Below are 25,274 nucleotides of genomic sequence, written 5' to 3'. Positions count from 1 at the left end.
AAAAGTACATTTCGGTAGTTTGGTCCACTTTTGCCTAGTTAGCACCCCCCACTTAAAATCCTAGTTCCGGGCCTGTGTTCGCGACACTGGCTTTCATCAAATGGAGAAACAAGGGCTGGCAGATAAAGTGAGAAGGAATTTTATTGCCAAACTCCAAGATCTAGCCCTGAGGTGTGGTTTTAACGCAAACTTTTGATTTTTTTAGCAAGTTTTTATCTTAAAAGATCGACATGTTTTTGGTGTTGCTCTTGGGGCAAAATGCTGGACTTTGGGATTTGTTGCCATACGAACGGTTCGCTGCAATGAAAATCAGGAATTATGGTGGGCGTTTTAGGTTGCAATATGTATCACATCAACTAGCCGGCATAATTTACACACTTACATAATGTTGAGTCTTGAGTTCAACAAGAAACAAGTATCAAAAGAAGTAAAGGTATTATCTGGACATATGTGTTCACTTAGTATACCAAGGGTTAAAAGGCGGCTTTGGACCGCAATTTTAGGATAGGCCTTTGTTAAAATCTCATTAATATAAGGTTTGAAAGTGAGTTTATCATCTAAGATAACGCCAAAGATTTGTAGCGTAGTTTGAGGCTTGATTTTGTCATTACTTGAATTAAAGTCGCATTCGTAATGAGATATACTCAAAGTCATTGCTTGGGTTTTTGACGCATTAAGTTGGATAGGATTGTTAGTAAACCATGTAGCCAAGACTTCAGTGTCCTTGTTCGGTAGAAATTCGGGAACAACAGGACAATGGGCAAAGTTTGAAAGAAATCGACTGTTTGAACCGAATGCATCGGACCGCTTTAGGAGAGACTGCCTATTAAAAGTAGTTATTAGGGACTTTAAGCAAACCACAACGGCTACGGCAACGAGAACGTGGAAAAACAATAGTTCTAATTGGCAGAACAATAGCCCAGCACGTGCGTTTTAAAACTTTGTACATTTCTTAGCCGTCCTTTGCAAAACACCAACATGAAATCACCAAAATTTGCGTCGTCTGCGAAGCGGAACCGCGGCGGAAAATTATTTTAATTTACATTTGGAACTCAACGCTACTTTTATGCGTTATGTTGAGTTTGAGGTCTGGCGCCCTATGAGACGGTAAACACATGCAGCCATTTTCGAAATTCTAACTAAAAGTAGAAACTCATTTTTTAATCGACGTCTTCCGTGGCGTTGCCGTCCTGACTGCTTAAAGTCCCTAATAATGCGACACTATGAACCCCATAGGCTCTAATTTAGCGAGTGAATTATCATGATTGACGGTGTCAAAAAAACTGAGATAAGTCAAACAAACTCAATGTAACCTTAAAGCTAAATTAATGCAAAGGCAATGGAATGATTTTTTTCCTAAAACCGCATTGATTACCGTGAAGAAAGTATCGCTGGCAGCGCCCGTTGGCACTAGGTAGCGAATACTGTGTTTTGATCGGCTACAAAGATGGACCCATCTTACCCGCTCGGGATTGCCCGCTTTGATTCCGCGGGTTAAAAAATTTAACTGGTATTAAGTTCGTAATTCTTGGACAATATCGGCGATGGAGAGGCAAAAAGCGATAGAAGATGGTTTAACAACCCTCGTTAATTTATTGTGCTACAAACGCAGTCGGCTTTCTTTTCCTACTCTTAAGGTGAACAAGTCATTCTTAATTCTTAATAAGGAAATATTTATGCAATATAATGAATCTTTTATTGACCAAGCCTGTTCGGTCTAGATGGCTGGATATTAGCATTTTTTTTTTAGAATTTTTAATAATAATAATAATAATAATAATAATAATAATAATAACACCTTTATTTAGACACGATAATGTTTAAAGCTGAACAGCTTGTGGGGTCGTGTGTAAATCCAAATAAGTTCTAAATCAAATAAATTCAAATGATGATGGTTTTCATGTTTTAGCTTCAGACGAATTTTAGTACTTTGACGGTCGGGCAATTCTAGTTTTTGTTTTTCCGGGCTTCGATCTAGTTCTTCTATTTTATTCGTTCTTTGACTCGACCACCTAAACTGTAAAGAATGATCAGTTAATTGGCTCTATTCAATTTGCTACTACTACTGTTCAAACTAGAGCCGAAATATTGTATTGTTGTCATTTATTATAAAACATTACAGTTAAGGTTTTTGTGGGTTTTCGAATATTCGTAAACTTTTTTATAATTAATCATTTCCGATGATTCGAGTTAATTCAAGTTCTTTCGTTCCAGTAATTTAAACAATATAGAAAAAGCCACGGTAGTTTTTGGAGTAAGCAACCGATACATTTTGCTTTGTACACAGTCATTGTACACCTGTATGTCGGTACTTTTGTTGACCATTACTATTGAAATTGCGGGTGATAGAAGTGTTCCTGGTCTTTCTGGAAATCTGGTTCGCATGGTAGTTTGCAGCTGAGGTTGTGCTCGTAAGTTCGCTTTATTTTCATGAGGATACAGTAGACCTTCGGGGGTCAGTGTTTTTTAATCTTTTATATGTCAAACTAAGCATTATTACTTAAACTTTATTTTCCAAGAAAAATTTTGGTAAACTTTTTAATCACATGCGAGTAATTTACAAAAACGTATTTTCGAACTGAATTCTCTGCAAGAGTCCAGTTGTAGACGAAAAACGTATCGTCACAGTCCGTGAAAATGACAAAAAAAAAGAACTCGGCTATTATCCAGCCATCTCGACCTCACGCTTGGTCAATTACGCATACCTATTACTCGGGCATTTCAGGGAAAACTACTGAGGTTAAATTTCGGCTTCGTTTTTATTTTCTTTTTTGCGTTTCGTCTGTAATTTAGGGGTACGTCACAGGCTATTGGATGGAGATGGCAAAAGGTTATAGCTCTGACCACTGGCCCAGTGACATGAAGGTGGGGGGGGGGACCCCAGGTAGGAAAGATAACCCACCTAAGAGGGGTAACCCACCTAAGGGTAACCCGCCTAGATAGGTTGCGCAGTCTGTCTGCTAAGGGTAACCCTGTCAAGTCACAACTTGCCATGTAACCGTCTCAAGGTGGGATAACCTGCCTAGCCGGATTTGCGTTCATGTTACATTTGAAAGCGCCCCAACAACCTCTAGAAACTTCACCCCCGGACCCCATGTTGTAAACGCGGGCTACTTTTACAATTACGGCTAGGCAGTGTACCTAACCTACCTGGGGCCCCCCCCACACTCATGTAAACAGACCTTTCATTGAATAACTAAGACGTATCGTGAGGTAGCTCCGAAGGCATTAGGAATGCCCGAGTTCACGCAAATTTGCGTCTAGTTTCAAAAAAAAAAAATAATAATCAAATGAGTATGACCAATCCTCTTTAAAACCCAAGGGTGCGTTCTTTTTGGCTTTAACCAGATTAGGATTTTTGATGCGAGATCACTCGAATCATAATGCACCAAACATGGGAGCGGTATTTTAGTATAAGTTATCGTAAGAGACTATTAAGAGAAGGCGTGAAATGTTAGCCTGTGCTAGAGTGGGATGTACTCGAGCAGTAATTTAAAATTTGAAACAGAAACATCATGGTTGCTGTGTGTAGGACAATTTTTGTTCTTAGAGAAAGCTGTAAAACAGAAATTGGTCAATAATTAGTAAACAGAGAGAAGTCACCAGAATTAAAAAGAAGAATAATTCGTATTGTTTTCATTTGATCAGAACACACTGGGGATAAGTGTATGCTAATGGTTGAGTACATCTTTTGTTTCTTTGACGACATTCTTGGTAATTTGCACATAGCCTGAAGCAGCCCCGGAGTGGAAACAACCACAAGAATCCAATTATCTGGAGAGGTGTCTCGGCAAAGTTTGCTTTCTTCTTATAAGCTTATCTACATTATAATTCTATTTTTAAGAGTTCACCCAAAATGGAAAACTGGCGTGACTGGTTCTTGTTAATCAATATCAGTTATTTCAAAGCACGCTAATTATCTAGCTATTATATTGTATTATGGTTTTGTTATCTTGCAAATTACATACCAAAGTGGTTTGGATGACTCCGAAGACAAAATTTCTTGTGCAATTGCTTTCGTGACTTTTGCTTTCTTGCTTCCACTTCTAAAACTTCTACTCGATATATTTATTTAACCTATAATTTATCTACCACTTCAAATTTTTTTCTTATACGATTATCCAGCGAAAAATTGCCAAAACTAACCAAAGTTTGGCAAGATTTCCACGCAATCCCAGACACCATTATGCAAACAATTCTCGGATAAAGACATCAACAGCGGAAACGATAGTTTTGGCTTCGTTTTAAAAAAAGTATGGGGCAAGGTTTTAGAATGATCATTTCACCATGAATTCGCATGATTTTATTGAAGACAGTTTTTTTTGTTCACAAAGTAGTAACAGAGAACAATGAAAAGTAAACATTCCACACACATCAGATGTGTGTAGACTATTCGTAAACATTTCAGCCGCGCTTTGCAAAAATATTTCATGGATAATAAACACAGGAGCTTCCATTTGGTGCGAAAATATGCTTCTACTTTGTCCTTGGACATTCCACTTTCTGTTATATCTTGTCACGAATAGAAATTTGCTTGAGGTTGATGCGTAGTTTGCAAAGTTTTTTTGGCTCTTTGGTAAGTTTATGATCATTAGCATTTTATCTAAGACCACTCGCATAGTAAAAACTATAGTCGTATTCAGCAATCAAAGGGATTAATTAGCGCTCCAAAAGTCCTCGGTAAGGTCCTCGTTTCTGTATTTGTACCTTGATTTTAATCTCAAAGTGCAACCCATCACTAGGGGAGACAGTGATACCTATAGTATGACGGGGAAACTTAAAGAAAAGGCGTAGGGTAAATTGTTATCGCTTCAAAGGAAAATCAATGAATAAAGGGAAAACCTTTGGAGGTTTATGTCACTTTTAAGGGAACTCCTTTGTTTCAAATTATTCTAATTCGAGGTTGAGTCCCGAACTAAGTGCGATTAAAGAAATCCACTATACTCGGGGAAAATTGTGGAAAGGACTTGAGACTTTGAATGAATGATTTGCCGGACTCATTGAGAAACGAAAGAATATATGGAGCGGAACCGTGATTCAGATAACAACTGAAGTCGAAAATTTGAATACGAACCTTTAGTTAAAGTCATGCTTCGATCCATTCTACATCGGACAAAATTTGCAGATAACATTTCCAAATTATCTCCAAATCGGCAATAAACGTTTTCCTACCAAACTGGAAAATAGCGAAAAACGGAACAAATGTTTTCCGCTCACAGTACAACAGTCAACGGCGGCAGAGACACTTGAAAGGGTTTGAATCATTTGCATACCAAGAGCTTAGTTAAACCGCCAAAAAAATTCAAAGAGCATTCATGTTATCGTTTTTGAAAAGCTTAGTTTGCATCTTGTTTTCCGTCCCCAGAGTTTTAGAATTCATTCATTTTAAGATGTGTTTTCGAAGCTCTCACGTCCCCTTTCATTTGGCGTGGAACGAACGGGTATGAACATCAATAACACCAATCTGATGGACTCGCGATTTAATTTCGGAATTCTCGTGTACATGTAGACAGGGAACGAAGACATAAGCCCACAAGGCCTTTGGATAAGTCGAGACACAGTCGAGGTTTTACATAACTTTCGAGAATTCTTCCAGCTCACCGTGTTTTTGGTCCTCTATTGCTTACATAAGATATTTCTCAGAAAGCACCGAAGACGTGACGTCACAACCGTGTCTACAAACTCCCATCTAAACACAACTATCGGACAATGAGAGCGCACGTATCATCTTAAATATTTTCAAGAGGTAAAAAGTGTTCATTCCGAAACTGAGCCTTGGCGGAATACATTAGGGGTTAGATTTTGTTATAGAATAAGTCTATAATAAGTTCTTGGTCAGAGAAGACAAGTAGGAATGCGTGCTGGCGGAAAATTGTGGAAAGTTCAGTCTGAATGAAAAATAGGGTCCATGTGGCTTTCTCGTATAACTGCAAGATATTGTTCACCTTGTATTTGGTCCCCACAGAGATAGACCCAAGAACTCAACAAGCTAACTTAGCCTGCGTAAAGGGATCATACCCTTTCTAGCTCTTAGACTTAACGTAATTTTCACTCAGGATGCCGTTTTAGTACCCTATCTTTTCAGTAGCAAGTATATAGTTATATTGGTGTATTTATAAAGTTATTAATTGGTTGATTGATTAATTAATTAATTAGTTAACCTTATATTTTACTTATTATCTCTGAAATTTTATTGTAACTTTTTAGTATTATATTTCATTTATTTCTACTCGATTCATTAGCTATTTAAGCTAGGTGCCTGACAAGCTCCATAAATTTCGAGTAAAAATAAATCCACATCTACATCAATTTTGAGCAGCCGCGTGCAAATTTCCCGCGCAAAATTTTTAACAAAAACAATGGTACCAACCGCCGTCACGCAAATAATGCCAAGAAATTTAACCTTCAAAGAAATCTGTAAAAATGGATAAAAGTTAGGTAGAGAAAACTCGATGCTTTCCAAGCACAAAGCTTATATAATTGCAGATATCGTGATTATTTACCATTTTCTTTTAGGCGAATTGGAAATGGTCAAACGGTTTTACAAAACACTGCGACTTACCTGTTTCTGTGTGTGTTTATAACTCTCAGATGACAACTTAGTTCTGAAATCCTAAAATAATTTCGCAGACGTTTGATCAGTGTTACACAACCTAGCAATGAATGAGAACATTTAATAAATATTTTTTAGGTCTAGAACGATGACATCAAAAGGTTGTTACAGAAAAATCTCCGATGATGACGATAAGGAAGTCAGTTTTGCTTCTTCTCTTTTTTTTCCTTGGATGAACGGAGTCCCTAAGGAGGGCAGTCAAAGACCTTTAGATCAAAATGACTTTTCATGTCACACGAACACTCTGGCCGTTTTGTCACCGAGAAGCTTCAAACAAACTGGGAAAGCAAGAAATATCATTACAAGATAATTGGGAAAAAGCCTAAACTTTGGAGGAGCGTGTTTGCTATGCTTTCTGTCAAAGATATTATCATCATTTTGACGGCCTTCTCTTTCCACTGTTTCTGGAATATCTCGTGTAATATTCCTAGAAGCCACTAAGGTCAATAACTCGAAGAGCACACCGTCCGGCCCTTCGAACTCCCGCTCTTTCTCACATACACGCACACTCTCTCGGTCACCTGACCACTGTGTATAGTCCCGGATGTCCACAGGACACCACATCTCGTTTCTTAGCTTATGTCAGCTGAGGCAGAGAATACTTATCGGCTTTACGCCTGCGCATTAGCTATGTGTTTCAATGGTTTGATCGGTGGTCTTGGTATGCATCAGGATGCCTACAGATGTGAAGTAACTCTTTTATAATTAAGTCTTTTAATTCAGGGGAAGAATCTGTATAGTTGCGTATTAACGCAGCATGCACTAGGGAATAATGAAATAAGTGGAATTAGTATATATGAAGGCAATAACATAATTTCGAGTGCACTAAAAACATTTTCAAAAGATAACAAAATCGCGCGAGCCCAAAAGGAAGACGTAAATTTGACAGCGCGCGCGCGCTATTTGTAATTTGCATACGTGTTGCAACTTCGAACTCGTTACATGAGAAATGAACTCGTTTTTGGCCAAACAGACACGCTTAACTTTTCTTTATGTTTATTATTAACTACAGAAGTGATTATTGCTTTTCGCACGCGCTGATTGACTTGTTCGGAAGCGAATAGCAAATATCATGATTTTACCCATCCGGTCCCGCTCGCGCAATCCTAAACAAGTTCATGGTAAAAGTTAACGTGTGTAGGGTCGGACGGGTTGACGTGAACCAGTCTAGAAAAGGCCGTCCGGCCTTGCTACCTTCACATTGGTGTATTGAAAAAGCCTAAAGGAAAACAGAAATGAGAAGAAAAAATAAAAACCTCGTGTCAATCAAGGAATTGGGAGTTTCTTCTTCTGACTTGAAAAGATCGAGGAAAGTTTTAATTACATAATTACATTATTTTTCTTGCGCGTGTGGCTGCGTGCGCCCGTTTACCGCGTTCTATTCAGGTTAAATTGTAAACACTAAGTGATCATAGGATAAAATGCTTATTGACTGAGGATGGTCGGGTTAGACGGAAAAATATTTGGCTCTCGGTCATGAGGCGCGGACCTCGATGCGCCCGTACGTCATGACTTCGGGCCAAAATTTTCGACCCTCCCACTCAGTCAATGAGTACATACTACTCACTTCCGAGCAACCGAAGAGAGAAAATCGCGCGTCGATAATTCATTTTCCCCCTAGTATTTTGTATCTTAATAATATACATGAAAAAATTTCTCAGTTCTGATTGGTTAAGATGAATGCAGTTTTCAGTTAATTCAGTGCAGAAGAGAGTTAATTCAGTGCAAAGAAAGAAACAAACCAGACATTCTGATTGGTCAGAATAATAGGTCAATGTCAATGTCAAGGTCAATGTCAAGGTCAATGTCAAGGTCAATGTCACTTGCAGGGTTTGAATAAATTATTTTTGCACGTGATGCGCGCGCTTTTCTTCTGCGTAGTTCTTTGAGAAGCTGCCTCGTATTTTTTCATGTATATTATTAATACATACTCATATGATTTCTCGTGCAATTTGGAATAAATAAGCAATTGTAATTTTTTTCAAACACCACAAATTGCACTCGCCCTACGGGCTCGTGTAATTTTTTTAGTCTTTGAAAAAAATTTACTCGTACTTATTCATTCCAAATTGCACTCGAAATCATGTGATTACCTATACATATATATTGAGAGAAATAAACCAATTTTTTTTTATTTGTGCGTTAGATACTTAAACAATTATTCTCCTCATTGTCGGCGAAAGAGGTGAATATTTACCTTGCCATTTCGCAACTCGGTAAATATCTACCCTTAATCACCTCTACTTTGGTGAATAATTGTTAACGTGCACTCTCGCCATCACGGGTAGATTCTTAACACCTCAGGAGTCAGGAACATGAAAGTAATTTGGGTGGCTTGGGAGCTCAACAATTTATTTATTTATTTATTTATTACAATTTAATGGCTCAGTTGAAACAAATGAAGTTATATAATATATATGTATAAAGTACGAGCGAAAAGAAAAGAAACGCCATATGGATAATCCGTAAAGGAGTCCAGGACCCCATATGAAAACAGATCACCAAAGTTAAATAGGCTAAAACTATATTACATATGTTTTAAACTAGAAATAATTATTTTGAAAATTCCACGGAATATATTAATTAGATATATTATCCACTAAGTACTTCTTAACTCCTGGCTTGAAACTATTTACACTTGCTGCTCTACGAGTATCAAAGGGCAAAAGATTCCAGGAATCAACTATCCCGTGAAAAAAACTATGTTTGAGAGGATTTGTTCTTACGTATTTCTTCTTTAAAGATAAATTATTATATTTCCTAAATGAATAATGGTCAGCATTCGAATAAAAATCAATCTTTTGCGTGTCTTCAATGATTCAAAATGGGAAACTTGTGTTAATAACTCCGCTGCACATACTTAGAGTATATACAAAAACACCTAAAAAGACTAAAAAAAGGGCCTGTGGTTAATTCTCTGCCAAAAAGTGACTGTTTAGACCAGGCCGAGTAACCTAACCTTGATATGTTTTCCTTAAATGTTCGAGCTACCGGGAGAAAACGAGTCCGGAATTTATAAAATAAAGTTTCAATTTTTTTCTTTCAGCGTATGCTGGTCTTGCTCTTGTTAACGTCATCCAAACTCTAAGTGAAACTCAATATGCAGTCAGGAAAACCTCTTAAGTGGTTAAATTACATGACGTCAGTTGAGCGAGTTATGACCTACACCAAACTTGATCAGGAGCCTGGATGCGAAGAAGATAGACAACCACCAAAAGATTGGCCTTGGTGTGGAAGTATTGTATTCAGAGATGTATCTCTGACCTACTATCCGGGGGGACCTCAAGTGCTGAAGAAAATCAATCTTTGCATCAAAGGAGGAGAAAAGATCGCAGTTGCTGGCGGCACGGAATCTTTTGTGGCAGCTCTTATGCGCATGCCGGATGCTGATGGAGATATAATCATCGAAGATGTTCCAATTAAAGAGACAGGCCTCCAACAAGCCCGACGGGGTATTTCAGTTCTTGGCCAAAGTCCCGTTCTTTTTAGTGGATCATTGAGAAGAAATCTCGACATTTTAGACAAGTTTCGAGAAGCTGAATTATGGCAGGCTTTGGAGGATGTGCAACTAAAAGATTTTGTCGAGAGACTTGAGGCCAAGCTCGATCACGAACTACTGGAACATGGCGCTAATTTCAGTGTCGGAGAGCGGCAGTTAATTTACTTGGTTCGTGTGCTGCTACAACGAAGTAAAATCGTCGTCTTGGACGAGCCAACTGCGCATGTAGACCCAGACACAGAGCAGACGATATGGAATGTAGTGCGGGATAAACTGAAGGAGTCCACTGTCATCACTATAGCTCACCGTTTGAACACGATAAGGGACTGCCACAAGATTTTGGTCTTAAAAGATGGAGAAGTTGAAGGATTTTATTCAAATAATGAACAATGAATGAGATACGGCCTATGCAACCTCGTTCCCAGGGTCCTCTCTCTCATCCTCTCTGGAGAAAGTACTTTCCCGAAGGAGGAGAAAAGAAGACCCTGGGAATGAGGTTGTTCTTCCTACTGATTCTACTGATCATAAATAAATAACTAGAGGAGACAACCTGGGAACGACTTATTTCCACCTCTTACCACCCCACAAAGCACACAAACAATAGGATAGTAGTCTCTTTAGTTATACAACTTTTTTGAAGGCTTGGGTTTATAAATTTCTCTAGTTAAGATGTGTGTTATATACCCTTTTACCACTTAAATGATGAATTTCTAGAAGTGCAAAACTGAGTACTAAAAACAAATACAAAAGGAATATTGGATGTGGAGTGGAGCTCTTCTAGACTTTTGTCTCAGTGGATTACATTTTATTCAAGGGTATTGCTTAACTGTTGTGTGTATAGGGGGAGGGGTGGAGAGTCAAAAGTAAAGTTACCCCCTATTGGAAAATACTTCGTCTGCCCCTGATAAGCATACTTTAGTTTTACTGGTAATGAGAACAAGTAGACTTTGATATATTGTGAAGAAGTCAATAAAAACATTTGATGTTCTTCTGTAACAATTTTCCTTTTTGTTTCATTACACATTGCCATTCATTTAAGAAATTAGTGTAAATTGTTATAAACTGGGAAGGCTATCTGCCTATTTTTGTTATCTTAAATCAGTCATATAAGAAAACTTCTTGCCCACAACCATATTTGAATAAACTAAAAGACAAAAATCAGGGGAACTAAGCTGTATAGCCTTGAACAAGCAAGATTCCTCGGTTTTTAGGAAAGTTGGATTCTCTTTTAACCAGTATGGATGGTTGATGTTGGAACTGATGTACATGCACATGAACACTATTTCTTTGTCAGCATCCAATGATTTAGATTCAGGGTGCATTACATTGGCTACCTGCCCTCAGAGTTCATTTGAACTGATATCTTAACAAACTCTCTGACAGACGTCTGCTTCATCCAAGGAATACCATTGTATTAGAACCTCTCTCACCAAATAAGTGTTGAATTTTGAGAGTTGAGTATAAAAATTATGCGATAGTATCATACTCATGGTTGCTACAGGTCACCATATTTTTAAAAGCAGATTTCCAAAGGACTTCTGGCAATATCAACTGAACCCCTCAATTCCCACAGGTGTTTAACTGTGACTTCTCCTGATACTATTCTTACACAATGTTCAGCAAACAGGTTAGAAGTCAGAATACTTATAACCTTATCCAGTAGAAATTTTTGTCCTGATTTAACACCAACCTCTCCTAACTAATTTGCAAGGAGATTTCCATCTGAGTTTCTAACCATTTTCACTGCATTACCGCAGTAGGGCAGGACTATAACGGAACAAATGCGAACCATGTGAGTAGTCCACCCAATAAATCCCACCCATCCCACCCCAGGTAGGAACATCCATCACACAGTAATCTCATGCGTGGGAAATTAACGTCTCCTAACCTTGCAGGGGATTGGACCTCAATTTATTCGTTTCTATCCGAGAAGACTAGAATATCTAACCATTACTTGATGTTATAGAAAGGTAGCATATTCTTCTCAATTATTTTAAGACCTTGAGTGTTGGTCCGGCCGGGGCTGGAACCCTCGACCTCCCGCACAACAGTCCAGCGCTCTATCCATTGAGCTAACCGGGAGGCGGAGATGTGTAACAGCTAGAGGGGAGAATTGACAATCAGATCTTGGGACTTAAAGGATCATTGTAGGGTTTCCTCTTGATACAGGGTTGATAAACTGTACAACATAATTTGGATATATCAACAAAGTTGAAATTGTAAATTGGCCACCGTAACGATTACAAAAGCTGACGTTTCCGTCAAAAGCTGACGTTTCCTTCGCTCCGACGAAGGGCTAACGCTCGAAACTTCAGCTTTTGTAATCGTTAGTGTGGCCAATTTACCATTTCAACTTTGGTGATATATCCAAATTATTTCGTTACCCCCACCGACGCAGCCCCAAACAGTTTCTTTTGAAACTATCAGCCTTTAAACTGTACAACAGTTGTTGATTGTTCAATTCCAATTTGAGGAGAAAGAGTTTTCAGCAACCCTTTGGGTATAGCTGATTTGGGGAGATAAGAGTTAGTGAGTCAGGCCAAGGTTGCTTCCCCTCCACCCCCCCCCCCCCCCCCCCCACCCATACACTAACAATGCCTCCATCTGCTTCTGTCCTCCATCACAGTTTTTAGTTCCTCGTCAGTGTTAAACCCAGTATCTTTTTTTGGTTGGTACATCTAGAATGTACTGTAAAGAGATGCAGTCGAACCTGTATTAAAATGCACTGTATTATGTGGTCACCCTGTATTAAGTGGTTGGATTGTCAAAGTCCTGAAAAATTCCCCCTTCAATTATTGTAATTTTCATCTATATTAAATGGTCAACTCCACTAAGCATTTGTGGTCACCCTTGACTGAGTCCGCCAGAGACCTGTTTCTATTGTCGTCAGGCTCTTGTATTTAAAAGTCACTGAAGGGGAACCAGCTCTATAAAACTAGGAATAATTGCTCAAATGAAATAAATTCCATGATTATCTCCTAAAATCAAAGTTAGTACTTTATTATGAGTATGGTCCTTTGTTCTTGTGACAAATATCATAGTGCGAGCTTAAATGTTGCCTCTTTTTCTGCATGTAGTATGCAATGTCCAGCTAATATCGATCTGTGAGAGTACTAATATTTTGTTTACACTCATAGCAAGCCTTCCCTAAGTTCCAGTTTTGTCATACTACCCTTTTTTTTTCTTGCAATGCCTTTGTGACTGCCCAGGTTTCATAGCTGTTGAAAAGTTAAGATTCCACCATGGAAAAGTCTCTTTGTCTCCTTTCTTCATATAGTAGAAAAGAATTCTTACATCAAGAGTTAAAATGTAATTGTAAACTAAAATTTGTGGTAACTGTAATTTGTGTGACAAATGGGCTTAAGTTTGGAGTTTGGAGCCAGCTATTATGGAGGTGTCCATGTACCTTGAATAAAAATTTATTTTTACAGGCTGGAGATTAGGGTCAGCTTGATGTAGCTTTTTGATCTGTGAACTCTGAATTCTCATCAAAATTCAGGGAAAATTTAACTTCTTGTGAGTCATCTTTCCTTTGTTGTTTTACAAATGCCTTACATTTTGAATAATGGATGGAAAATTATACTTTTAAGAAGAGAAAGGGTTTTACAACATCACATTATATATAATATTATTGTAATTATTTTATCAGGGAAATTTTTTGTTTTTTATTAATGAAAAGTCAGTTAATTTTAAGAACTGATGCTTATGACAAACACTTGTACTGCATCTCAAAAAAAAAAAAAAAAAAAGAAGAGGCCAGCCAAAAAGAGAAGAGGAAAAAAGAAGTACAAGAGGAGCTTCAGTCATCAAGGTAGAAGAATGAGAGACTCGAGAAAAGGGTTCAAGAACATATGCACTTGCTACAAAGGCTGAAACAAAAACAGAATGGATTTGTTGGTAAAGTCGAATGCCATGCGTTCAAAATCCTGCGAAAAATGTGAGGAGATCAGAAATGAAGAGAAAACTACTGATGGTCTGCAAAAGAAGCTGAAGCTAATAAGTGTAAAAGTGGGTTTGGCTTATTTGATAATTCACCAAATGCAAGGTCAGTGAAAGGTCAGGGAAAAGTCAGTGAATTTTAGGGGTTCCATTGAGTGGCAATCCTCGTATTAGTTGAGTATTTCAAACCTACCGTGGCTTTTTCTATATTGTATTAATTGCTAGAACGAACGAATTTATGACCTCGAATGGTCCAGGCGGGGTAACCCGCCTGGGGTAACCCGCCTGGGGTAACCCGCCTGGGGTAACCCGCCTGGGGTAACCCGCCTGGGGTAACCCGTCGGTGGTAATCCGCCTGGGGTAACTCGCCTGGGGTAACTCGCCTGGGGTAACCCGCCTGGGGTAACCCGCCTGGGGTAATCCGCCTGGGGTAACCCGCCTGGGGTAACCCGCCTGGGATAACCCGCCGGGGGTAACCCGCCTGGGGTAACCCGCCTGGGGTAACCCGCCTGGGGTAACCCGCCTGGGGTAACCCGCCTGGGATAACCCGCCTGGGGTAACCCGCCTAGGCAGGTTGCCCGCTTTGTCTGGTAACCTTTCAAGTCACAACTTGCCATGTCAACGTCTCAAGGTGGGGTTACCTGAGGGTCTCTTACCTGCCTTCCCAGGTTTGCGTTCATGTTGCATTTGAAAGTGCCCTAACAACCTCTAGAAACTTCACCTCCGAATCCCGGGGTGGTAAGATTGTAAGTAAACGCAGGCGGTTTACCAAACCTACCTGGGGCCCCCACCCTCATGTAAACAGACCTTTAATTAAATAACTAAGACGTATCATAAGGTAGCTCCAACGGCATCAGGAAAGCCCAAATTCACGCAAATTCGCGACTAGTTTTAAAAAAATATATACTCAAAGAGTATAAGAAATCATCTTTAAAACCCAAGGGTACAGAGGAGAATTTTTTTTTTCGAGATCACTCGGTTCATGATGCACCAAACATGGGAGCGGTATTAAGTATCATCTACTGAAAGAGTGGGCGTGAAATGTTAGCGTGTGCTAGAGTGGGATATACTAGAACAGTAATTTGAAAATTTGAACAGCAACATCATGGCCGCTGTGTGTAGGGCATGCTTCTAAAGGAAGTTGGTAAACAGAAATTGGTCTATAATTAATAAACAGAGAGAGGTCACCAAATATAAAAAGAGGAATAACTCGTTTAATTATCATTTGATCAGAACACATTAGGGATAATTATAGCTTAATAGTTGAGTAATAGAAAAACTCCGAGCCCCAGATGGGACTTGAACCCACGACCCTCCGTGATCTAGTCTAGGGTTCAAGTCCCATCCGGGGGTCGGAGTTTTTCTATTACACTAAAAATTGTTTCATCTTTAAATAGTTGAGTAAATCTTTTTATTCTTTGACGACATTCTTGGTAATTTGCACATAGCGTGAAGCAGCCCCGGAGTGGAATCCACCACAAGAATCTTTTTATTTGGTGAGCTGTCTCAAGAAAGTTTGATGTGAAGTCCCGACAAAGTTTGCGTTCCTCTGGTAAGGTTATCTCCATTATATTTCTATTTTTAAGAGCACACCCCAAATGTAGAACTTACGTGACTGGTTCTTGTCAATCAGTACTTATTTAAAAGAATTCTAGTTTTCTAGCTGTATTACATATGTGTTTCAGGGGCATATTCGCGCCAGGCTAGTCAGTAGATGAATCGCTGGCTCGAATATGCCCCTGACTCCCCTCCCACATGAGGCATTTGTAATCAGGCATTGTTTAGCATCATCCAATCAGTGTGGGGCAAACAGCGTGACGGTTGCTCCTTGGCACACGAAATCGGGGCCGCGGATGCTGATCGCTTCGAAAGTTGCATTTCTCGAAATGTTTTTGGCGGTTAGCGCTTGGATTTTGAATGGATTTTCGATTGAATGCGACGAGAAGAAGCGTCAACCTTTCAGTTTATCTGGTTTTTGATTTTGGAAGCCGGGTGATTCTTATTTCTGGGTGAAATCGGCTTCGCACTAGAGCGGTCGAAAAGAAGCTTTCCACCCTTGTCTCCCTATAACGTATAGTAAAAGTCGACGCAAAACCCACCAAATCGCTCAAATTCGCCATTTAGAGCCACAGAAACGACAATACACAGCAAGTGAGGTGGGTTTACATTTATTTTGAGCTTTAACTTAGACATTTCATGATATAAGTTTACGATAATAAGACTCTTCAATATTCTCCCATACATTCCTTTATATTTCGAATAAACAACCAGACTCGTCGCTTCTCTGGGCTCCCTGTGCTCGCACTGAAAAGGTCAACGACTTCAAGGACACTCGAAAGAACCTGAATCATATGCATACCAAGAGCTGAATTAAATCGCAGGTCTGATTTTCGCTATTGCATAAATAGCGCTCTCTACTAATTGATCTTTCAAAGGCCCTTTTCTTGGATTTTGTCGGCCCTTTAGATGTGGATTGGACTCAGAGGCCCTGCCAAGGGATCTTATTATGATTAGTATCATTTAGGGGCACCTCTAAGGATTTTGTTGCTAATTTGCCCTTTCGGGCTCCAAAGGCCTTGTTTTGGGATTTTGTTACGGTTTACAGTTGTAGTAAAAAGTGGGCCTTCCCTTTATTAATGCTCGCCGCATTGCTTCTTTGCAATTGATTACGCCACTCGTATTAACATATTTAGTATTCTTATCTCTTAGTTTTTAAGGTTTGTTTCTTGTATTTTGTCCATTGCTTTCTTTGCAATTAGGTTTTTTGTTTATTAGCACCAGTTCATTAGTCGTTATCTGTAATTACGTAGTCATTAGCACTTCGATCCTATTTAATGCTCTTTTTTTTATTTCAAAAATTGTAAATAACTGAAGGTCTCTGACCGAAACGTTTTTTATTAAAATTTTTTATATTTTTTACGTCAGAAGTTGTCCATCCTCGCAATTTATAAACTTTCTACGTTCGTGTTTGCTGTGAGGTTTGGACTGCGAATCTTTATTGATCCTCAACCGACGCCACACCCAGGGACACTGAAAATATCAAAAAAGAGATATGCCGCATTTTTAACGCTAACGGACTCCGCATCACCATAGAAGCTAACAAACAAGTAATCAACTTCCTGGACGTCACATTTAACCTCAGCCAAAACACCTACCAGCCATATACCAAACCCAATACCACGCTACAATACGTCCACCGCGAAAGCAACCATCCACCGTCCACCATCCACCACGAAAAACACCCACGCCGGCATCAACAGACGCTTAACATCCCTCTCATCCGACAAAACCTCCTTCGACCAAGCCGCTCCCGCCTACCAGAAAGCATTAAACACCAGTGGTTACAGCTACACACTCCACTACGAACCAACGCACACACAAAGTCGCAAGAACCACCAACGCAACAACATCCTCTCGTACAACCCGCCTTTCACCAAGAACACCAGCACTAACATCAGACATGAATTCCTCGCGCTGATTGACAAACACTTCCCCAAAGATCATAAGCTCCGCAGAATTTTCAACAGAACACAATCAAAATTAGTCACAGCTGCATGGACAATACAAAACAAATCATCGACAACCACAACAAAAGAATCCTCACCTCCCACGTAAAGACTAACGCCACCGCCACAACCGACACCTCTACCGCAAACAACAACAAGAAAGGCAACTGCCGACAAAAAAACTCATGCCCTCTAGACGGAAACTGCCTCCAACAATCTGTCATATACCAAGCTACCATGACACGTAAAGACAACAGCACGACAGACACATACATCGGGCTCACTTCAAACGACTTTAAGTCGCGCTACAACAACCACACCTCATCATTCCGACACGCAAAACACCGCAACTCCACCGAACTCAGCAAACACATCTGGACACTTAAAGACAACAACATCAATTATTCCATCACCTGGCGCAACCTATCTTCCCACCTGCCCTACAACAGCTCAAGCAAACGATGCAACCTATGCCTTAAAGAGAAATTCCTAATCATCTGCCCAGACCTATCAACACTCAACAAGCGTAACGAACTCGTCTCTTCCTGCCGACACAGAAACAAAGCACTCCTACGCAACAGCTGACTTGACACTTTTCACATTGCATAAACCATGTTAATTAGCAATTAGTGTAATATATAAGCGATGGTATCGCATTATTCTGCCATTAAAATCCCCTGATGAGTGGGCAACCACGAAACAGGTCTGTAGGGATGCATATGTAGTTGTTTTTTTCCGACTACCACACATTATATATATATATATTGTGGGGCTATCCCCTCAATTGGCCTAAATAGAAGAATTAGGGAATATATACAACGCCTTTGCTCTAATGATTGCATTGATGCTAAATTAAGCAGATCATCATAAGTTCTATTGGCGCCTGCATTTAAGATTGTTCTTAAGCCGTACTCTTTGGCTAACTCCAATCCATTTTTCAGGGTTTTACTAATACCTAGCAAGTTGGGGCTACAGTGTTCGAAATGTGGTAGCACATGCGTTTTGTATAGATTGGCATTGGTGTGCGTCGGGACTAGGTGCTTAGGGCTAATTTAGAGCCACAATTGTGTAGGATGGGCCTCTTTTAAAATCTCATAATATGAGATTTGAAAGTGAGTTTATCCTTTAAGCTAACCCCAAAGATTCTAAGTGTAGTTTAAGGCTGGATGTGTTATTACTGGAATTAAAGTCGTATTTGTACTGAGTCTACTGAAAGTCATTGCTTATGTTTTTGACGCATTAACTTGGATACGATTGCTAGAAAGCCATGTACCCAAGATTGTTCAGTAGAAATTCGAAAACATCATGGGATTCATCAGAGCCATATTTGGTTGTGTAATCTGTATATAGTCAAAGAGATGAGATATTGACATTTGCATTGTTGCTATCGGTAATAAACTCTTTGACCCAGCAAGCTTTCCTGTGTGCACGTCAGTATTGACCGATTGTACTAGAAGTTCCGGTTCGCCGAAACCACAACGTATTTATGTATTTTACCTTCTCGTAGTTAGTATGAATAAAAATATCATAGGGAAGAAGTTGGAATTTGTACTGAGCCGAGATTACAAGTTGCATATCTACGGGCATGGCGGAAAAGGCAAAGTAGATGTATTTTTTTAACTGAATTCTTTAGCTCACCAAAGTGTGAATAGCCAATTAGACCATATCAACATAAATGACTCCTAAAGGGTTTCTCGCGGCAAAACACCTTGCCCTTTGCAATCGCGTAAACATCTCCTGAATTCGATTGCACTTGAAGATCTGCGCTATTTCTGCGTTTTAAGGACATAAGAGAACCTCACACCCGTTGGTACTTAAGCCAGTACATTGTAAAGCTTTTGGGATTACGCAGTTGAGTAAGCTGGAGGTCACGTCTGTTGTAAGCAGGAACTGAGAATGAAGTTACTGTGGTACCAAACGCTGTCTTGTCCTTCACGTCCGTACAAGTTCTCTAGAAACAGATCTCCGTGTACCAGGAAATCGCGACGAGTTTCCGTTCCCGCTGCCAAGTTGTCTCTACCGAGCTAGCTTCCCCCCGTTCTTGTTGCGTTCCCTGCAAGAGTCCAGTTGTAGGCGAAAAACGTATCGTCATAGTCCTTAAAAATGACCAAAAAAAGAACTCGGCCAATATCCAGGCATCTCGACCTCACGCTTGGTCAATTACGCATATTTATTACTTGGACTTTTTAGGGAAAACTACTGAGCCTTCGTTTTTATTTTCCTTTTTGCGTTTCGTCTGTAATTTATGAGTATGTCACAGGCTCTTGGAAGGAGATGGCAAAGGATCATAGTTCTCACCACTGGCCCGTTGACATAGAGGTAGGGGACCCCGGGCAGGTGAGGTAACCCACCTAAGAGGGGTAGCCCACCTAAGGTAACCCCGTAGATAAGTTTCCCAGTCTGTCTGCTAAGGGTAACCCTGTCAAGTCACAACTCGCCATCTAAACGTCTCAAGGTGGGATAACCTGCTTATCCAGGTTTGCGTTCATGTTACATTTGAAAGCGCCCTAAAAGCCTCTAGAAACTTCACCCCCGGACACCTGGGATGTAAACGCGGGATAGTTTTCAATTACGGCTAGGCAGATATTGACCTTAATAATGTAACTGGCCTTGTGTGTATTGATTATAGTAAAGCTTTTGACCTGATAAATCATGATATTCTCCTTGCTAAACTGAAGATCTATGGTGTCGATGATGGAAATCTACAATTGTTTCGGAGCTACTTGGCTGACCGTCAACAATATGTTAATATAAATGGGTGCACTTCATCCCCACTAGGTATCACCCATGGTGTTCCACAAGGAAGTATTTTGGGCCCCTTGCTGTTCCAGACTTTCATCAATGACCTCCCACAAGTGATTTCAAACTCTACTGTGGATGTTTATGCCGATGATACTACCTTTTCCTCTAGTGCTCATTGTACTCTGGGGACAACGGCAGTTGAAGCAAAACTTCAGGAGGACATTGACAGTCTTTGCGCATGGTCTACTCAAAATCGCATGGCCTTAAATACCGGGAAAACCAAATCTATTCTGGTAACTGGCAAGCGTCTCAAGTCACGTGTAGCTGACCCTAGTTTGAAGTTGCAAGCAAATGGAACAGCTATCGAGCAAGTTATACATCAGAAACTGCTTGGGGTTACAATTGATCAAGAACTAACTTTTAAGGAACATGTAGATAAACTTTGTAAGAAGCTTAGCAAAAAAATTGGTCTACTGAAAAAGTTGTGTACTTATTTACGCATTGAGGAAAGATTACTCTTCTATAATGCCCTTATTAAGCCGGTCATGATGTATGGTAGTATAGTTTGGACCTATTGTTCTAAGGAAGATCTCATGAGAGTGTTTCGGTTGCAGAAACGTGCAGCGCGTGTAATATTAGGTACAGGTATCAGATCAAGAACTGTGGAAAATTTCAAGAAACTAAATTGGATCCCATTCTTTGATGAAGTCAAGATAAGAAAGTGCGTGTTAATCTATAAGGCACTGCATGGGGAATCCCCTACGTATATTGAAAGTACTTTAACTACAAATCACTCCCTGCATGGTAGAGAGACCAGGCATGGCCAGTATAACCTAATCTGTCCCAAGTATCGAAATACTACTGAGGCAGGAAGGTCTTTCCAGGTTAGTAGTATTAAGTTATGGAATAGTCTTCCAAATGAGCTTAGGAAATAACGTAGCATCTCCTCTCTTAGGAATGATTTGAAGAATTATTTTATAAATTCTTATAAAGACATTGATTCTTTTGAAGCTGTATTATAATCTAGTTTTATTGTATTCATAATCTTTGAATAGTTACATTGTTCGAGTAGTTAGTTCTGTTTTTAATCTCTATGGCTTAGAATGTATTACTTACTAATTTTAGTTTTGAGGGCCACTGGTTTATCAGCGCAAGCTGTTATGTGTCTACCCAGTTACGTGCACGAATGACCAACAAATGTCCGCTAACAAAGCATGTATGAAAGTAGACTCCCGAATACGATATATATATGGCACGCAACAAAAATGTAACAACAAGCAGTTACCCATTTTAACTATTATTTAATTAGTTTCACATTTTCTAATTTACTTAGGTTAAAGATTAAGTTAAGCAGTTCATAAAGCAGGCTTACAATCCTTCCTGCCGTGTAAGTGTTCGTCGTCTTGATCAACTTCCAATTCCAACATCCGCCGACTGAAGACCACAGCGCTTGGCTTTCTTGATTTATCGCATTCTTTCCTTGTACACAAACTCTTCCGGAGGACTCCATAGTAAACTCTGTATTCTCTATCTTCTTCCTCTCTCGACTATCGTCTTTTTCATCTCTTTCCTCTCTCCGGATATCGCAAGGTCAAAAGGTCATAGCCTCGTCACATCATAGCTTCCACAACTTCAGTCAGCAAGCCACGAGGGTAAGCCCTCGGGCAAATCTCCTTTGTACTTCTCACAAGCCAGCTTTTATACATTTACTTTAGTTATCTAGAATGTTCTATTACTATTTATAGCGTATTACAAGTTGTACTATTTTTGGAAACTGCTGAGTCACATGAAAGAAGTTTCTGGAATATTACAGATTATAGATAATTCTAGAAAAGTCTGGGATTGCGTGACAGATTCAGTAAAAATAATTCGATCCTCGTAACACCCTCCCCCTTCAGCAAAAGAAAGTTTAGCCGAAGAATGAACTTTCTTGGAGTAATCCTACAATACATCCTATGCCCTAAAACCGTGATTACACTATCACTTCTCCATACATGACTCGTGATCACAAAAGATCACAAAAATACTCGCATTCCTGCAAACAATGGAAATATTATTCCAACACATTGATCAGTGCTCTCTCTCTCTAGAGCACTATTAGAAACTCACAATACTTCATCTCGAACTACCTCAATGACTTAACTCGTCACTCTAATAACTTCGCAAACAGCTTCTGACTTTGACCACATAGGTCCTCAATACAACCTTTGAATCGCTTCAATTGTAAATTGTTTAACTCTGGGCATACAAGCAATGATAACTGTCAATAATACTGGATGGTTCAAACTACAGGGTGAAATAGTTCTTAACTACATTCTTACGAGGATCACCAATTACTGTAAGTAACTGCTCATGTCACAACAATAACAAAAATACGAAGCGGACAGAAAAGAAATAACTAGTAGGCAATAAAAGATTTTCCCAGACAAGGAAATGACTGCGAAGAAGCGAAATGACTCGCGGACAGGGAAATGACTCCTGACAGCGGAAATGTCTCCCGGACAGGCATTTCTCCCGGACAGGGGAAATGCCTCCCGGACAGGGGAAATGACTCCCGGACAGGAAATGTCTCCCAGACAGGAAATGTCTCCCGGACAGAGAAATGACTCCCGGACAGGGGAAATGACTCCCAGACAGGCCCCCAATTTTGTTACGTGCACGAATGACCAACAAATGTCCGCTAACAAAGCATATATGAAAGTAGACTCCCGAATACGATATATATATGGCACGCAACAAAAATGTAACAACAAGCAGTTACCCATTTTAACTATTATTTAATTAGTTTTACATTTTCTAATTTACTTAGGTTAAAGATTAAGTTAAGCAGTTCATAAAGCAGGCTTACAATCCTTCATGCCGTGTAAGTGTTCGTCGTCTTGATCAACTTCCAATTCCAACATCCGCCGACTGAAGACCACAGCGCTTGGCTTTCTTGATTTATCGCATTCTTTCCTTGTACACAAACTCTTCCGGAGGACTCCATAGTAAAATCTGTATTCTCTATCTTCTTCCTCTCTCGACTATCGTCTTTTTCATCTCTTTCCTCTCTCCGGATATCGCAAGGTCAAAAGGTCATAGCCTCGTCACATCATAGCTTCCACAACTTCAGTCAGCAAGCCACGAGGGTAAGCCCTCGGGCAAATCTCCTTTGTACTTCTCACAAGCCAGCTTTTATACATTTACTTTAGTTATCTAGAATGTTCTATTACTATTTATAGCGTATTACAAGTTGTACTATTTTTGGAAACTGCTGAGTCACATGAAAGAAGTTTCTGGAATATTACAGATTATAGATAATTCTAGAAAAGTCTGGGATTGCGTGACAGATTCAGTAAAAATAATTCGATCCTCGTAACAACCCTCTTTAAATAAAGTCGATTATTATTATTATTATTATTATTAGTTTACCTAACCTACCTGGGGCCCCCTACCCTCATGTAAACAGACCCTTAATTGAATAACTAAGACACATCATGAGGTAACTCCAAAGGCATCAGGAGGGTCCAAGTTCACATAAATTTACGTTTAGTTTAAAAAAAAAATAAAATGAGTATAACCAATCCTCTTTAAAACCAAAGGGTGCTTTCTTTTGGGATGATCCAGAGCAGGATTTTTTATTCGAGGTCACTCGTATTGTTTTCATTTGATCAGAACACATCAGGGATAAGTGTAAGTTAATGGTTGAGTACATCTTTTGTTTCTTTGACGACATTCGTGGTGACTTGCACATAGCCTGGAACAACTCCGGAGTGGAAACCATCACAGGAATCTACTTAGTTGGGGAGCTGTCTAAACAGAGTTTGATGTGAAGTCTTGGCAAAGTTCGCTTTCTTCTGGTAAGCTTATCGGCACAATAATTCTCTTTTTAAGAGCGCACCCAAAATGTAAAACTGACCTGACTGGTTCTTGTTAATCAACTTTTATTTCAAAGCACGCTGGGTGTCTGGCTGTATTGTGGTTTTGCTTTCTTGCAAGTTACAGACCAAAATGGTTTGAATAACTCCGAGTGCAATTATCTTGTGCAGTTGCTTTCGCGCTTTTTGCTTTCTCGCTAACATGTATGTTTAAGTAAATCATAATTGTTCAACTACTTCCAAGTTTTTTCCTTAACATTCCTCACGCGAAAAGTTGCCAATACGAAGCAAAGTTTAGCAAGACTTCCATTCCACGCAGCCCCATTACTACATTATACATACAGTTCTCGGAAAAAGAAATTAACAACGAAAACGATAGTTTGGGCTTAGTTTCGAAAAAATTATGGAGAAATGTTTTGCGATGATCATTTCACCACAAATTTGCATGATTTGAAGACAGTTTTTTTGTTCACAAAGTAGTTACAGAGAACAATGAAAAGTAAACATCCCAACTAGTTTACTGTTCGTAAATATTCCAGCCGCGTTTTGCAAAATTATTTAAAGGATGAAAAACACAATCGCTTCCCTTTGGTTCGAAATTATGCCTGTACGTACTTTGTCCTTAGAAATTCCGCTACCTGTTTTATATTGTCAAGAATATAAATTTGAACTGATTTGCCGGACTCATCTAGTATCAAAATAATCTATGGAGCGGGAACGTGATTCAGATAACAACTGAAGTCGAAAATTTGAATACGAACCGTAAAATTAAGGTCATGCAGCGGTCCATTCTACATAGGAAAAATTTGCTGATAGCATTTCCAAAGTATTTCTGAATAAGTAAAAATTGCTCGTGTAGACGGGGCTTAACAGACGTTTTCCTACCAAACAGTCAACGGCGGCAGACACACTTGAAAGGGCCTGAATCATGTGCATACCAAGAGCTTAAACTAAGGCTGAAAGTTTCTTAAGAAACTGTGGTGCTGCGTCGGTGTGGGTAACAAGGTAATTTGGTTATATCAACTGAGTTAAAATTGTAAATTGGCCACCGTAACGAATCAAAAAAGCTAAGCTTAATTGAACCGCCATAAAAATTCAAGGGCATTGATGTTATTGTT

At 39.5% G+C, this 25,274-nt stretch overlaps 1 protein-coding gene, 1 long non-coding RNA gene and 1 pseudogene across 3 annotated transcripts in view; all 3 read left to right on the top strand.

The window, feature by feature from the left end:
• LOC148717949 (uncharacterized) overlaps nucleotides 1–300 on the top strand; it is a 1,920-nt gene extending 1,620 nt beyond the window's left edge. The window contains exon 2 of the mRNA XM_088743843.1: nucleotides 1–300. This exon is cut by the window's left edge and continues 654 nt beyond it. The gene's annotated coding sequence lies outside the window, so the exon portion shown is untranslated.
• Nucleotides 301–4,465: 4,165 nt separating this feature from the next.
• Nucleotides 4,466–11,130, top strand: LOC148717948 (ATP-binding cassette sub-family C member 4 pseudogene; annotated as a pseudogene). Its single transcript, XR_015994984.1, has 2 exons — nucleotides 4,466–4,576; nucleotides 9,660–11,130. The product of XR_015994984.1 is annotated as an ATP-binding cassette sub-family C member 4 pseudogene (transcript).
• A 10,386-nt stretch (nucleotides 11,131–21,516) lies between these two features.
• On the top strand, nucleotides 21,517–23,152 carry LOC148717947 (uncharacterized). The gene is made up of 2 exons (XR_015994903.1): nucleotides 21,517–22,804; nucleotides 22,937–23,152. It is a non-coding gene; the product is annotated as an uncharacterized LOC148717947 (long non-coding RNA).
• Nucleotides 23,153–25,274: the final 2,122 nt, after the last annotated feature.

The sequence above is a fragment of the Stylophora pistillata genome, chromosome 13 (genome assembly GCF_964205215.1).
Source record: "Stylophora pistillata chromosome 13, jaStyPist1.2, whole genome shotgun sequence".
NCBI classification, from domain to species: Eukaryota; Metazoa; Cnidaria; class Anthozoa; order Scleractinia; family Pocilloporidae; genus Stylophora; species Stylophora pistillata.
Note: the sequence above shows the minus strand (reverse complement) of the source record. Positions and strands in the feature narration are given on the sequence as shown.